The following is a 14,543-nucleotide window of genomic DNA, read 5'->3' as shown; positions in this document are numbered from 1 at the left end:
TCATATCATCAAAATCATCAGTTTTCGCAAATCTCGGGAAACCATAGATTTTTTCGGGATAAACAGTAGCCTATGTGTTAATCCAGAGTAAAATCTATTTCCATTTCAAATTTCAGCTAAATCGCTTTAGTAGTAGCGGGGTTAAAGAGTAACAATCATCCAAACATACATCCAAACTTTCGCGTTTATAATATTAGTAGGATTAAGGATACGTGATAATGACAAAAAAACCCGATGATACGCGCGGGCCGGGAGGGAGGTGGCGATGCCCTGCGCGCTCGACCTCATATCCGCGCAGTTCCTTCCCCCGTCACCCGCATATCATGGGAGTGTCATCAACGGACTTGCAAAACTATAGTACAAGTTTATTTCTATTGTAGAATAAAGTGTGTTTAGAAAGTTTGTGGGTGTTTAAAGATCCACACAAAAGGATTTTGTCCAGCAGTGAACGACTTGATGATGCTAAGGAAGAATGTTAGAGAAGAAAAACACTTGCCTATGAAATAAATTTATATTTAAAAACATATATCGCTCAGTCGGGTAAAAAGGGATTACTTTAAGGCACGATTTCGTTGATTCCCTTGGGTTTCGCTGAGTTCTTCGTCTGTGTCATAGTTTACAACAAAACATGTGCAACACTTCATTTCTGGAAATATTAAATATAAGTTATTTTTCTTAACCATTCGCTGCGGTTTTAATCTACCGTTGTGAGCCATTTAAAAAGTCTTTATATTCCTCTATCGCGCGTTTTATATTCCTCTATCGCGCGGAGCATGATACTGTGCTCGCCTATTGCCCTTAGTTTACTTTATATTTTTTTACATGTCACGTAACGGATACGATACGATTAGGAGTCAAGAGGTTAAATATAATTGACGGATTAGGGACCCTATAAAAAACTAGCTGACGCCCTGTGGATTCATTCCCGCGTAGTTCCGGTTCTTGTGGAAATACGGGGATAAAATGGCGTTCTTAAATAACGTGGCTTTCCTTTGGTACAAGAATTTTCAAAATCAATTTAGTAGATCCAGAGATTACCTCCTTCTATTTCTTCTTGGTGAAGCAGTTTGCCGGTCAAGATGACCCTGTATCCAATCTATTGTGATCGCCACAGCCCCTGTAGTGGCAAGTCGATTCTTTTTCTACGATTTCTAACGCTTCGAAAACTAGAAAAATGTATGGGAATGACAGATCTTGATCACGTGACCTGTCGATAGCAAATTCCCATACATTTTTAGCGTTAGCGATCGTAGAAAGAGAATCGACGCGCCACGTGGCTACAGGGGCTAGATTTCCCCTACAGTACTGGTTACTGCACAAAGCCGCAGTTTCTTGGCTGGGGTGTGGGTTCACGATGAAATGGCCTAAGTTGTGTCTACAACCTTACAAACTTTTTACCTCTTAATGTTATCATAGACTACATCCTTAGATAGAGAGCAGTGATAGCCCAGTGGATGTGACCTCTGCCTCCGATTCCGGAGGGTGTGGGTTCGAATCCTGTCCGGGGCATGCACCTCCAACTTTTCAGTTGTGTGCATTTTAAGAAACTAAATATCACGTGTCTCAATCGGTGAAGGACAACATCGTGAGGAAACCTGCATACCAGAGAATTATCTTAATTCTCTGCGTGTGTGAAGTCTGCCAATCCGCATTGGGCCAGCGTGGTGGACTATTGGCCTAACCCCTCTCATTCTGAGAGGAGACTCGAGCTCAGCAGTGAGCCGAATATGGGTTGATGACGACATCCTTAGACCTCTTTACAAATAGTCAACTGACGTAACAAAGTGCTTGTAAACTGAGCCTACTTGAAATAAATGAATTTTGAATTTTTTTAATCCAGCCCTTACAGTAGTATCGCTGTAAAAATGGAGTAACTTCTCCCGTTTTCCCAACATTTCCCTTCACTGCTCTGCTCCTATTGATCGTAGCGTGATGAAAAGTATACTATAACCTGCTCAGGAGTATGAAGAATAATTGTATCAAGTTTCGTTAAAATCTGTCGAGTAGTTTTTATTTTTTTAACAAACATACAGACAGCCAGACAAAAATTTTACTGATTGCATTTTAATCATCAATATCGATCACTAATCACCCCTTGATAGTTATTTTTGGAAATATATTTCATGTACAGAATTGACCTCTCAACAGATTTATTATAAGTAAGTATAGATTACCTTTGAAACACATAGGCAAGCAAGCTAAACAGGGGCTCAAAATGGATGGATATATACATAATTGTGGTACGCACATACAAAAACACATTAATGTTTATGGACTGATGTTTTCGAATTGTTTTGTAGTTGGTGATGATTTTCTTTCTTTCTTTTCACACATTTTGGATTAATTTTGTAATTTGTCCAGAAAAATGTTTTCATTTCTGTCACTATGAATATCGATTGACAGGCATTGATATAGAATATCATTAATCTGTGACTGTGGCGAGTAGATTGTCTATGTTGGGACCAACGTTGGTATTGATATAATGATGATTTAAAAAAAGAAACCATCAATGTTTTCTCTCTAAAATACCTATTAGTTTTTCATAATGAACTACCGCAAAGTAATGCTTGCCTCTATTCAGTTCTTTTGTAAATTAAAATTTCAAGTCATGCTAACACATCTCACCGATTACACTTAGTCCTAGGGTTGTCACTCGCAGGTATTATTTGCATCTTTTTTTGATTAAATTATATTCTATAGTTTATGAGAAAAAAAGTATGCAAAGATTTCGATATTAATTTTAAAATTTTTTAGTATTAATTGATATCACAGATATAAGATTTTTCAGAAAAAAATTTCGCGGTTAAATTAATAAACTCAAAAGTATTGACCGAATTTTTGAGTCCCGTTGGTCTATTGTCGTACCCACTCCTAATACAGTCTTTCCCAACTAATTGGAGGGGAATAGGAATATTGATCATATTTAAAAGATAATGGCAAATATTATATTAAAATAAAAAATCGGCTGTCTCTAAAGTCGGTTTACAGACGAACGTGACAACGTCATAAGAAAATACTGATGGAATGGTTGCATTTTTTAGAAGAAAATGTTCGTTTTCATAAATACTGTTAACCCGTTTAAATGTGGTTTGGAATCATCAGTTGTTAGGAATCATCGCGAGACCTTTTTTTTTCGAGATTCTTTTTGTAAAATTAGACTTTGATTACGGGATTCCAAAACAATGAAGCCGCCATGAAAACGAATGATGTCACATGCATGTATGTGTGGCGAACGAACTCATTCGTTCGCCCACTTTAGGATTGACCATCTACATGCACATTCCTTATTTATTTCATATTTAGAATGCTGTAAATCGCGCATGCGTGGATAGATTGTTTTGCCCATTCATTACACGATTACCAGTGGCCTAATTCACTATTTTGGTCTTTATTATCAACTTATTGAAGTGGACAACAAAGTGTCATCTACATATTATATGATATATACCGTAAGTACCGGATGACATTTGTAATTTGTATCATAGTATGTGGATGACATTTTGTCAATTGATTTGTTTTTAATTTTGTTGGGTTGATAATTAATATGAGATTAGCGCGTTCAATCAAACATACAAACTCTTTAGCTTTATAATATTAGTGTAGATTATAATCAGTTCAGTGAAATAATAAATAGGTATACCAGTCAACAACGTCGCCTCATTCCTTTATATCAATATACCAAATATGGCGATACATGTATGCAAGGGCTGAAAAAAAAACTCCAAAAAAAGCTGTGTGGCAACCCTAGAGTATCCCCATATTATATGCTACAAAGTTCTTACCTATTCCGGATTATGTACATTTACGGGAACACGCGCGGCGCGTCGCAGTTATGGTGCGAGGTGGGGAAGAAATTTCGCTGTTAAACCATTTGCACGGATTATTTAGCATGGAACGCGGATTCTGTGTTTGAAGGTCTCTTAATATTGTTTCGGTTGGCGAAATTCATGTTGTGAATTTTCCCCCGGAAAACCTTGCGAAACTTTTACCTATTTCCAGAGGCGTCTCTAATTCACGTAGCGCTTTGTAAGCGTGCTGAACACTATTAAAATTTGATATGTACCTACCTGCCTACCTACAAACAGCACTTCCAACTTACCACAAACTGTCTGTGAACAAACCAACACCTTGTAAGTAGTTATCTAGAGTGAATAGACATCTTCTAGGCAAGCGCGTTCCACCATAGGCTGCATCATCGCTGCATCGCATCATCAAGCATGATTGCTGCCAAGCGCTAGCCTATATAATGTAAAAAAAAAAAAATCTATATTTTGCATTTCTTTGCTAAAACTAGACACATTTATTAAGGAAGAGCTCTGGATTCCATACAAAATATAGGTATGCATACAGGAGTATTTTTTACTTGAGGTTACGTTAGGTTACACCGCGCCCGGGCCCGCCATCATAAGCCGAGCGGCGAGTGGCGATCGCGGCGCCCGAGGCAACGCACCCCCTGCAATATAGGTAAAGACGCCTCTGCCTATTTCTTATAACTTAACTCGTTCTCTACGTTAGAAGAGCTTGACTCTCCTCTCAGAATGAGAGAGGTTAGGCCGATAGTCCACCACGCTAGCCCAATGCGGATTGGCAGACTTCACACACGCAGAAAATTCTGTGGTATGCAGGTTTCTTCACGATGTTTTTCCTTTACCGTTTGAGACTGACAAAGACTAACACAACTAAAAAGGTGCAAGCCCCGGACCGTATTCGGACTCCAGAATCGGAGGCAGAGATCATACCCACTGGGCTAAGACAAATAACTTTAAATTTCGGGAGAGCGTAGATAGTTGCTATCTAGTAATTCATCTTGAGGAGGAAAATCGCATTTTTGGGCATCTGCAAAGAGGAATACTTTATGAGTTTCCTAGGTTGATCTTAGAAGGTAAGATATCCGGAAATACCTAAAATGCATTTAAAGAAGTTAAATATCACTTGTCTCAAACGGTGAAAGAAAAACATTGTGAGGAAACCAAACATACCTAAGAATTTTCTTAATTCTCTAGGTGTGTGAAGTCTGCAAATCCGCATTGGGCCAGCGCGGTGGACTATTGACTTAACCACTCTCATTCTGAGAGGAGACTCGAGCTCGGCAGTGAGTCTAATATAGGATGACGAATAAATTTAGAATTTAAAGAATCGTGAGTGTTATTCATATTAATTGATTATGACACACGACTCAAACCCACGTGATATAAGGTCGGAGTATGCCCGACAAGTTTCGAACCCATACGGGGCCCTTAGTCATGAGCTGGTTCTTGCAACGCAGCACGGCATCTTCAACTGAAAGTTGTACAGTTGAAGATTTCATTTGAATACTTTGAATTTCTCAGAATCTTACAGAAAGAAAAGTTGGAAATAACTTCCACGCTGACAATAATTTAGCATAATTGAACAATATTCAAATTAGCAGCACTTGAAATTCAGATGTTTTGATATTCAGAGCTAAAACAATAAAGAGTTTTGGATTCAGCGGCGCTGCAGTGAATACAAAACTTTATTACCGCTCCAAATTGTTATTTATTTATGACATAAACTAGCGTTTGCCTGCGTGTTTGCCCGCGTTTTAACCCTAAGGTATTAAGATTTTTTTTTCTTAAATATTACCTATATCTTTTAAATGTGACAAATCCATTCCCTTCCAATTAGTGTGCTAAGAGTGTGTACGACAATAGTGGAAAGAGCGGGGTTCGAACCTATGAGTACTCGGTGTCAGCCTTTATCATTGAACTATTGATGCTGGTAAACACGTATAAACTTTCTTCCTGAATTACTCTTTTTATTGTCGAAAAATGCAAAAAATCCGTTCCCTTGGTGATAGAGAATAAAAAAGAAACCATGCTAAACAGTTGAAAAAGTACAATCAAGCGGGTAATAATTGCAGAGTTTATCGCCGACAATGTCGTGGCCCAGCGGAGTGTTGTCTCACAAACTGTCGCAAGTAAAGAACATCGCCAACAGCTGAATACGCCATCAAGTTGTCAATAATCGCCGAGTTCATCGCCGACAACGTCATGGCCCAGCGGAGTGTTGTGTCAGAATCTGTCGCAAGTAAAGAACATCGCCAACAGCTGAATACGCCATCAAGTTGTCAATAATCGCAGAGTTCATCGCCGACAACGTCATGGCCCAGCGGAGTGTTGTGTCGCAAACTGTCGCAAGTAAAGAACATCGCCAACAGCTGAATACGCCATCAAGCGGCCAATAATCAATAGCAGAGTTCGCCGAGTTGTCACACAATCGCCATTTGCGATTTAGGCTGGTTTCATACTAATAAGCTATGCGTAGCTTACGCGATCTGTTTCGTACAAGAAACTATTTGCTAAAAAATGCGTATAAACTGATGCGTAAAAGCAAAACGATTCGAACTTCATTTTTTCATGAGGTTCTCCAGGATAAGCACTCAGTAAAATTGAAGAGATACAGACAGCAATACTTACCTTTATATTAGACAAGCGTTAACAATGATGTCATAAGTGCATATGTCTCAAAAAACATGAGTTACATTTCTATGCCTATTTTTGGTTCCTGTTACAATTTTATGTTAAAGTCTTTTTCAGATAGCATAGGTACGGTGACAGTCGCCTGTATGACGTTCATAATACGTACTATTATCGTGAATCGCGGCAAACTTTCAAGAGTGAAACGAACTGTCACCATGCTATCTGAAAAACACTATAGCCGCAGACTAATTCACAAACTTTGACGTATGCAAGTTGACTTCTACGAAATTGAGATTATATGTAACAAATGTCATCCGGAACTTATTGGTGGATATCACACAGTTGGTAATTTATGACATTTCTTAGTTGATTTAATGTTTATTTTAATAGGCTGATAATAAATACCAAAACAGTGAATAGGCCAGCTGGGGTAAAAAATAAATCTCTAGCTACGCGTATTCTCATGGCATTGGTGGTAATCGACCCTCTCGCGACATAGTTAAACTGTTACCAGTATATACACATTGACGAGTAAGACGGCCAACTTTCCTTTGTTACACGAAACTTGCGAACATGTCGCGACTTGCTCCCGAAGACGGTATCTGCTTTAGTTTTGATATCTTTTGTTTGACAAGTTTTCCTGCACTGTACACACATATATTAATATAGACATAAATGGCAAGAACTTTCAACATGAGTGAGTCTTTATCTTTTGTCTTTTTATGTACAACTAGCCGTTTGTGACTGCGTCTATATGGTGATTTCTTCATCTCTTCTCATCTCTAATATTTATTGCAATTTTTAATTTTAACAACATAAATATTATATAAAATATACAAATACAATTATTAAAATATATACAAAAAATATAGTCCTCTCGCTTCGGGGCTTAAGGTCAAACGATAAAGCGACCGTTTTTTAAGGTTTTGGTCGAAGCTTTCAGGTCATGTGCTTTACAGGTCTCATTAACAACAATTATTTTTTTAATTATTTTACAAGTTAGCCCTTGACTACAATATCACCTGATGGCAAGTGATGATGCAATCTAAGATGGAAGCGGGCTAACTTGTTAGGAAGAGGATGAAAATCCGCACTCCGTTCGGTTTCTACACGGCATCGTACCGGAACGCTAAATCGATTGGCGGTACGTCTTTGCCGGTAGGGTGGTAACTAGCCACGGCCGAAGCTTCCCACCAGCCAGACCTGGACCAATTGAGACCTCACTCGGCCTAGCCGGGGATCGAACACAGGACCTCCGTCTTGTATAGGTACGCCACCGCCACGGCCGTTTAAATTAGCTTATAAAATTGTGCTTGCAGAAATAAACCCGCCTTTCAATGCTACGTTATACTTTCCTCTGTGTTTTGCTATAAATATAATTTGTTCATTTTATTTGTCGGAACTATCACCACGACACTGGGATTAAAATTCAAAATTCATTTATTTCAAGTAGGCTCAGTTTACAAGCACTTTTGACACGTCAATTGACTATTTGTAAAGATTCTACCACCGGTTCGGAAGACAGGTTCTGCTGAGAAGAAACCGGCAAGAAACTCAACAGTTGCGACAACAACGATTCTTTAAATAAGTTTTAAGAAATCCTTAATTTTTATTAATTTATATCGATATATTTCGGTCCCTTATTCCATGTACTATGCGAAATTAAATAATATTGTTTATATTAAATTTGCTATGAGTCAACTACCCTATTCTGATGGCTCGCTATCGTCCGCGTCCGTGTGTCACACAAGTGAACATCGATGTTGTCGCAACTCGCAGGGGACGCGAACACACGCGCCAACAAATTGATAATGCGATTACAAATTTATGTTAAATTTGCTAACGAACTTAGCGTTTGTTATCAGAAGTGAAGCTACGGACTCACAAATTTTAGTTGTAGCGCCTAAATTGGAGATTCTCCTAGAGAGTCGTCCCGTCCCACCCATCTCTTAGGCCTAGTTTAGTAATTTAGTTGAGTGGGAATTTTTTTTTTGATTTACCGTCCAAAAATCGTTACACTCGACTAAAATACTAAAGTAGTCTGAACTAGGCCTTATGTTTCTGTCTTCAGGCCCATCAGACACGCTCGCCCAAAATCCCCCGGTGACAACCCATTGAGGAGCCTATGGCAATTACACAATCAGTAAAAACGTCTAAATTAAGTGTTGGCCATAAAATTCATAGAAATGGTATTTACTAAAAACTATAGTGACCCTTGTCGCCACTGAATACTTGGGAGTGTAGTGATTAATGCTGAGATTATTATAATAATCTAATATTTACACTTATTTAAAAAAAAACTGACTAAACTAAAAAGCGAAAAATAACATTATTCTATATATTATATCATATTACGTTCTAACTGATGATCAGTTTGACGGCAGTGCTAGATCGATGATGCACCTATTCATTCAAGCCATGTAAGAATATCGTAGAGATTTATGTTTTTCAGTGTTCTATAATGTATTTTTTCAGAAATAGCTTAAATTAACACAACCGGTTTAGCACCGCCTTCAAACTGATCATCAGTCAAAAATTGTAAAGATCCCATCATCAGATCCTAATATGGTGACAATGGGACTACCTTAGGAGTATACCCTCACAAAAAAAAGCTAAATTCAAATCGGTCTAGGCGTTTTCGATCAGATAACATACATAAAAAAAACAAAAAACACACACTCGTATTGAGAACCTCCTCGTTTTTTTAAGTCGGTTAAAAACTAAACTGAAAGTGATTCACCTGTCTTGCTGTCCATGTGTAGTGTCGGCATCGAAGTCAAGTGTTGTCACAGGGGAGAGCCACAACTTACACAGAGCTTAATTGAAAATACGATTTCAAAATGTTTGTCTACTTAAACTTACTGTTCGCGGTACTCTGTACACCGTGGGAGTTTTGTTTGTTGAACTTGGGAGCAGTGTGTATCCATTTTGATATAGAAAACTAGCAGACGTCCAGTGGCTTCACCTGCGTACTTTTCGTTACCGTGTGTATAAAATAAAATAAAATAAATATAAAAAAGCCTTTTATTATTTTCCATTTAGGTACATGCGATATTTATTCATAAAATGCACACAACTGAAAAGTTGGAGGTGCATGCCCTAGGAGGTGGATTCGAACCCACACCTCCGGAATCGGAGTCAGAGGTCATATCCACTAGGCTATCACGGCTATTTTATGAAATTAAATATCACGTGTGTCAAACGGTGAAGGAAAACATCGTGAGGAAACCTGCATACCAGAGAACTTTCTTAATTATGTGCGTGTGTGAAGTCTGCCAATCCGCATTGGGCCAGCGTGGTGGACTATTGGTCTAACCCCTCTCATTCTGAGAGGAGACTCGAGCTCAGCAGTGAGCCGAATATGGGTTGATAACGATATTTATTCTAGTTATCATTTATAAATTCAAGACTTTTCAAAAGTGCTTGTAAGCCTATTGAAATAAATGATTTTTGAATTTTATACAATACAAAATCGATGATGTAATGTTACACATAATACATTAAACATAATACTTAGTATTTTTTTTCCCCGTTTGTGTTGAAATATATCCTATGACACTGAGAAATAAGTTGTCTATCTATTAGTAAAAGAATTTTCATAATCGTTTCAGTAGATCCAGAGATCATTAATCTCACAAACTTTACCTAAATAGGTAAAGTTAATAACATTAGTATAGATTAGCATCACATTACACTCACACTAATATTATAAAGTTCGTGTGTGTTTGTTTGTTCCTCCTTACCCTTATCCCACTTAAGTGGGGTCGGAAAAATATGTCAATCTTTTCCATTCGTTTCTATTACTCGTCAACTCATCATCCACTCCTTTTACACACATGTCCTCTTTCACACAATCCAACCATCTCTTCTTTGGCCTTCCTCTCCTCTTATGTCCTTCCATTTGCACTTATTTCTACTTGAATGATGATATAAAATAGCATACGCCTCGCGGTTTCCTCCGCGTAGTTCGCGTTCCTGTTGAAATACTACGTTCATATTCATGTTTTAGTTACTGTATCATCAGCTCTTTTTCGTTTCGAAAAATTTCCAAGTTCAAATCGATCGTGATTTTCTGGTAAGGATTCAAGGGTCCGTTGAGCTCACCTCACCACGTTGAGAGTTGACCCTCAAGCTCAACGGATTTAATGGCGCAGCTATCCAGGGGCTAGGCAGTGCAATCACTGCCTAGCCCCTGGATAGCTGCGCCATTAAATGCAATGCTTTCTATCTGTCTGCAGATGAAAATGTGATACAGTTTGGCTAATGAAAGTAGACACTGAAGTCGCCCGCCAAATTTAAAAAAAAAATCGGAGTGAACTCTCAAAAATAAGTGCAAATACTGGAATAACTGAGTTTAATACTTATAGTACCCATATAAATGCCGTGATAGCCCAGTGGATATAACCTCTGCCTCCGATTCCGGAGGGTGTGGGTTCGAATCCGGTCCGGGGCATGCACCTCCAACTTTTCAGTTGTGTGCATTTTAAGAAATTAAATATCACGTGTCTCTAACGGTGAAGGAAAACATCATGAGGAAACCTGCACACCAGAGAATTTTCTTGATTCTCTGCGTGTGTGTAGTCTGCCAATCCGCAAGCGTGGTGGACTATTGGCCTAACCCCTCTCATTCTGAGAGGAAACTCGAGCTCAGCAGTGAGCGGTTGATGACAAGTACCTATAGGTAGTAATGTTTTCACAAACAAAAAACAATTTAAACAAACTATGAAATCAAAGTCCACTCTTGTACCCCGTACCATTAAAATTTCAAAATACAAGGGTATTTATTAAAAATTATTAAAGTGAATAAATCTAACTAAATAAAAAGAAATAAATAAAATAAAAACCTAAGTTTTTGAGTTATATCAAGCTGGCGCCCATAGAGCTATGACATGACAATTGACAGCAAACGTCAAATCGATTACTGCATTGAAAACGTCATCTATCCGCCATTATTACCCTTAATAATGTTGCATTTCTTGGGAGATATTATTTCAAAAGAATTAAAGTAAATTCGTAGATTTGTTTAATCAAAAATAGTTAAAAAAAATATCTTCTTTTATTTCCGCCAGGGTACATTGACTGATCCTGGGCTCCATACAATTTTGGACCATCTCCTTTGGCGGTCGACTTCAGTCTCTACTTTCACTAGCCAAACTTTAATGAAACAACGAGAAAAGATTAAAACTTGTATATTGGTACTTCGTATATGTTTTTCATTTACAATTTCGAGTCGATAATAGTAATTGTAATGTCATTTTAAGATGTTTACATTAAATATAAAGTTAACAAAAAACGTAACGTACTCGCGATTTTTTTTTTATATTTAAATTATAACAAACCACTAGATAATATAATTATAGTCATAGTAATAGTATAAATAATTATTTATTATAGAATTAGTTAAACAGTATTGAACAAGTTCTCTAATTATTTTATTCTCGTCTATAGAATAATGTCACTATAGATTTTAAATCTATAAAAACAATTTATTTAAATTTTGAAACTTCTAATGGTTTAATATTTTAAATGTGAATTGGCGTTATACTTTTTACATTTTTATTTTTGAGATCTGTACAAAAACCTGTATAGCTTTTTTTTTGGAAAAATGTAGAGTATTCATGCATACTTAAAACTCGACACGTAGTCTACACGTCGCTTCTTTTTAGTGTGATTCTAATCTTAGTCGATACTAACGTTTTTGGGCCGGGTCATGTTTTAAGTATGTTTCATCTTAATAGGTACTATTTTTAATATGTATAATAAAAATTATTGCATTCAATTATTGTATTATTCTAAAAAAACGGAAAATGTATTCAAATGAAAAAAAAAAACATTTTTTTTCAATTCGAACACGTTTTCTAAATAAAAAATAATAGTTATGTAAAACCTACACAATTTGCAAGGGCTCAGTGCAAGATTGTGGGGTTCTAGATATATTAATTCAATTTATATTATGTTATATCATTACTCTGCATTTTCTATTCAAATAGCCAATATAAATATTTTGGCAGCGTAAATTAATTAATGAAGTGCAAAAATAATTTACAAAAGTGATTATTTTTTATAAATTAAAGCAATGAAATTTGCTAAGTTTACACCATTTCAATCACACACACTTTGGAAGACAATATATGAAATTTTTATCAAGGAGAAATGAATACAATTTAATTATTCTGAAATATTATGATAATGATATCTATTGCTTTTGAATTTATTTATTATTAAAATTCTAAGTATCTTTACAAGCTATATTATTAGAGCGATGGAGATGATTTTGTTAATTAAATTTCTAATTATTTCATAATAATAATAATTAATGAGGATACGCAAATACAAAGATCTAATTTACATTTATTTAGAATTAAGTAGTCGTTGTCATTTAAAATTTATAATTTAATTTAATATTATGTATTTAAATTCTAATAATATATTTAATTCAATATTTACAATTATTATTTTTTTGTAGGAGAGAAATTTATACAAACTATATTCAGTCAATAGGTACAATTTGATAAATATTTTTTTTTATTAATAAAATAAAATGTATTTCTAATCATAAGTTTGGTGAATATATAATTATTAATTTAATTGTTGATAATGGTTTTTTACAATTGTATGAATTACATAAGATTTTTTACTATTCACAATGGTTTTTACTAAATAAATAGGTACGCCTAAATTAATGCGTATACTTTTCTATATTACATAGATATATAATAAATCTAATAGAAAATACGCTATTATTATTATCATAAGATTAGATTAACGTGAGTTTGGTGTTCTTTTTTGGTATATTACATTACATAACTAAGCATTTTAAGTATCTAATAGTATTTTTTTCTACTTAATAATAATATAAATAAGATTTTTTTTTATATTTACAAAATATAGGATGAACACTCAACCAGCGTTTATTAAACTCAATTGTAGCAATTTTTATTAATATTACGCACATCAATTATAATATAATAGAAGAAAATTTAAATGTTTTTTTTTTCAGAAGTCATAACAGAAAAAATCACAACAGAATATACATATATTAGAAATAATGTTGCTATAAATTGAGCATTTTTTAATAATATTTATAATTTATAACACACGATAAACATGTTTTTTGGAATTACTGAGTTTTTTATTGAAAAAAATTACTATATTGGATGTGCGTAAATCTTAAAATTGCTTAAACATTTAACGAACAAAATTAATAATAATATTTACAATAAAAAGATAAACTTGATACAGTAATTACAATAGTTATTGAAGTGCAATTATTTCTCAATGTGCTATAAAATAGGCACGGAGCACAGTCAATAGTCATGTTATTAATTAAAAAAAATATTTTTTTTTATATTCTAAAGAGGGCTCTGAGTATGTTGAAAATTTCGATTTTTTTTTTATTCAATATGTTATTTAATTAATTACTTTTAAAAATTCTTTTTATGTTAATATTTGGTAATAAAATTGTTTATTTGGTATTGAATACAAAAAAAATTTATAAAAAAAAAATCAAGCAGCTAAAGTTTCAAACATACTCAGCCCTTTTCCTCAACACCATATCTTTACAATGATTGCAATAAATGACAATGAATACATGATTTGGTAACATTCATTTTCGACTCCGACGTAAAAGAAGACATGTATTATAAGACTAGCTGACGTCCCGCGGTTTCACCCGCGTGGTTCCCGTTCCTGAAGCAATACGGGGATAATATATAGCCTGTGGCCTTTCTCGATAAATGAGCTATCTAAAACTGAAAGAATTTTTCAAATCAAACCAGTAGTTCCTGAGATTAGCGCGTTACCGCATAAACCGCGATACCGAATAAAGTTATGTATGTAATATTTCGTTGTGTATCCTAGAGACAACAAAATGAGACGCGGCAGGCCATCTAGAAGATAGGTAGATGATAGCAGGAACTTTGGAAAAGGAAAGCTTATGATCACGAGGCATGGAAGATTTTCGGGGAGGATTATGTCCCAAGGCAAGTCGATTTACCGGTATCGTATATTTTTATATTGTATACTTTTATATTAAGGTAAATTGTTAATAAAAGCTATTAATTTAACTCTTATGCCCGGTAAAAAATTGTTAATACTATGTAA

This window comes from Bicyclus anynana, chromosome 24 (genome assembly GCF_947172395.1).
Source record: "Bicyclus anynana chromosome 24, ilBicAnyn1.1, whole genome shotgun sequence".
NCBI classification, from domain to species: domain Eukaryota; kingdom Metazoa; phylum Arthropoda; class Insecta; order Lepidoptera; family Nymphalidae; genus Bicyclus; species Bicyclus anynana.
Note: the sequence above shows the minus strand (reverse complement) of the source record.